The sequence below is a fragment of the Limulus polyphemus genome, unplaced genomic scaffold (assembly GCF_000517525.1).
Source record: "Limulus polyphemus unplaced genomic scaffold, Limulus_polyphemus-2.1.2 Scaffold2504, whole genome shotgun sequence".
NCBI lineage: Eukaryota > Metazoa > Arthropoda > Merostomata > Xiphosura > Limulidae > Limulus > Limulus polyphemus.
This window is the reverse complement of record NW_013668114.1, coordinates 19,785-23,218: the sequence shown is the minus strand read 5'-3', so window position 1 is coordinate 23,218 and position 3,434 is coordinate 19,785.

Genomic DNA, 3,434 nt, shown 5'->3' with positions numbered 1-3,434 from the left:
ATACAAACAAAGCTCTTGAAATATGTGAAGAAAAGGGCCAGCTATGAATAAATATATGAACTGATTGGATTAAATACCTTTCTGAACAAGTTTCTTACGAAATAATGAGTTAATTGAATAAAAATGCAAGAAGATATTAATAAATAAGTGAAACGGTTGGATTGAAATATCTATCTAGACAAGATCTTGACAAATAATACAATAATTATAGAAAGAATATCAGATTTTAATTACGTTTAAATTTATTGTGAATTTCTTTTTCTCATTAATTTTGTGTTTGCTTAAGTATTGTTTTCAAATTCTCATGTTTAATCTATTTTATTCATGTTCACATTACTTCAACTTGGTAGTTTGTTCAATTTCTTAATATTGTTGCGTCATCGAGATCACATGACTACAGTGACGCCACATTTCTAGAACTATCCCATATCTTGGCGAATGCTCTAGTATTTGCTAGATATAGGGTAGTTTGGTATATATAAGAGGGGACAACGTGACGCGAGATTAAGGTAATGTGTGTATAGATAGTGAGTAATTGAACTGCAGTCAGAGAGCACGAGAGACGTTACAGCGTTTGTTTAGCGCGATTGTTGAAGTTGAGTGTATCGGTAAAGTTATATTCGGAAAGAATAAACTAGTTTTATTAAGTAAAGACTTGTGTCGCTTAAGTTTCGTCGGTACGAAGTTACGGAAAATCAATTAAAAAACGGAGACGTAACAATATAATGTTTCTCTTGTCTGCATTACACTAATTATCGCTTTTAATTATCATTTTATTTTAACTGTTATAGAAGCCACCCCAGTAGCACAGCGGTATGTTTGCGGGCTTACAACGCTAGAATCCGGGTTTCAATATCCCATGGTGGGCAGAGCACACATAGCCCATTGTGTAGCTTTGTGCTTAATTGCAAACAAACAAACTGTTATAGAAGAGACGTTTATAAAACTTCCTAATTTTATTTCACTGATCACTAAAATTTAATTTGCACCAATAAAAGATTAAAAAAAAACTGCCCTCTGATGAAACAAGAAACATCATAGCTTTAAATCAACACGAAGCACCCTGCTCTGAATATGTTGGTTGATACATTAGAAAAACTGGCCACGACCTCCATTACCGGAGATAAAAATACGTCAGTTCCGTAAATCAAGATGAGACTGATGACAGTGTTTTGTTCAGAATACTGTTCGATCAACTATGGGTCATCTTCTTAATCATACGTTAATAAAAAGTGAAACAAACATATCTTGACAGATCATTTGATAACATTTATTTTAAAAAGAATTATTCTGGTTACGTCATCAATTATTTTGGATAACCTTACGACCTTGATTGGGGGTTATATTGTTGAGTAATACTTGGCGTCTGCAAGTATAGAATCGTTTATGTAAACCCGTGATTCTTAACCTTTTTTGCTCCATACCCCACCTCAACACCTCAAAAAATTTGATGCCCCCTTAATATAAAAACAAATTTGGTGTTGAAAAGGTGTAATAATATAATGTAAAATTTGTCTTATTATAGCATTTTCAAATTGCTCCCAATATATTCAAATTTCTCCCCTGTAAACAGTTCTGACATTGTAATTTTTATTATTAAAAAATATAGATTCACTCACACACATGTATAAAAATTAATTGTTTGTTCAAATTATTTCGTCATGATAAGTTTTATTGTAAGAATGCCAGGCAACAATACTGATAATTGTAAACAGTGTTGTATGTCAGTGCTTTGTTTATAACATTATTTAGTTTATCTGTGTATAACAATTAGTGGTATGGAAATTTTAATAATGTAATAATTTTATAGCAATGTTTGTGACAATTCTAATAATGTAGAACAGTAATGTTTGTGAAAATTAATTACTTATTGTTTTTTTAGTTTTTTATAATTTTCAAAAATATTTTATTTGCAAGTGTTGAACTGTACAAACGAGAACAAAGAATATTAGTGGAGGTAGAATATTTATTACTTTAAAGTAACACGTTTAAACATATGTCATAAAAGGTTTATTTAGTATGATCGGTAAACTGTGAACAAAAGATTGTTTAGCCTTTTGTAGGTGATTAATCCGGGAGTGCCCGGCATGGTAAGGTGGTTAGGGGGCGCTCGACTCGCAATCTAAGGGTCGTGGGTTCGAATCCCCGTCCCACAAAACATGCTCGCCGTGGGGGCGTTATAATGTGACAATCAATTCCACTATTCGTTGGTAAAAGAGAAGCTCAAGAGTTGGCGGTGGGTGGTGATGACTAGCTGCCTTCCCTCTAGTCTTACACTGCAAAATTAGGGGTGGCTAGTGCAGATAGCCCTCGTGTAGCTTTGCGCGAAATTCGAAAAACAGACAAACAAACTAAACCAGGACTTTGTGAATAATGAGGTACAAACACACGATTGTTTAGTTTTTCAAAACTGATTAAACCACGATTTTAATGATAGCGGATTACGAATCCTTATAAGTTTTTTTTATTAATTTTCAGAAGGTTATATTTGTTTGTTGTTAAGTGCAAAGTTATACAATGGGATATTTTTGCTCTGCGCACCATGGGTATTTAATCCTGATTTTTTTTATCGTGAAAATCTCATAACCTTACCTTTGACTTAACGGAAGTATTTTTAGAAGGAATAATATATGAATCCATAGTCTGAACCATGGGTGGGATAAATATTTATGGAAGACTTGTTACGTGAAACAACACCAAAGGGCGACTATAGAATTACTCCATGGATTCAATTGTGTACACTTCCCTAACTGTAATACGTATGTAATCAGAGTTTCGAGTCACGTATGTTATGTGATGTTACTTTTGGCATCATGTTCTCTGCATGTAAACTTTAGAAGTGTCGCACGTGTCAGTTTGCTTGCAGTGGTATCTGTGAACAAAGTTTCTCCTAAAGATCGCAGTGTCCTTGAGAATTTTTTACATACCAGGGAATAAAATGCATGAGCAGCTTTACGCGTTTTTAATCATGGCACTGTGTTCATCGAGTCTCATGTAGCTTGAGGACCTCTCTTAATCTCATTTCAAAATGTAAAGAAACAGGATCTGTAACCCTTGTACAAGGACCTGCACTCGTTAAAGAGACAGGATCTGTAACCATTGTACGAGGACCTGCACTCGTTAAAGAGACAGGATCTGTAACCATTGTACGAGGACCTGCACTCGTTAAAGAGACAGGATCTGTAACCATTGTACGAGGACCTGCACTCGTAGAAGTTGTGGAAATTCTTCAAGTTTCAACGGACACTGGACAAGACAATTTCCAAAGGAACTGCAGCACTCTTCCAGTTGCCAGGCTGACTCCAGCAAACTGTGAAAGGATTATCCAAAACGTAACAAGTTTCCAGGTCTACTGTCTGACTCCAGCAAACTGTGTGAAAGGATTATCCAAAACCTATCAAGTTATCAGATCTACTGGCTGACTCCAGCAAACT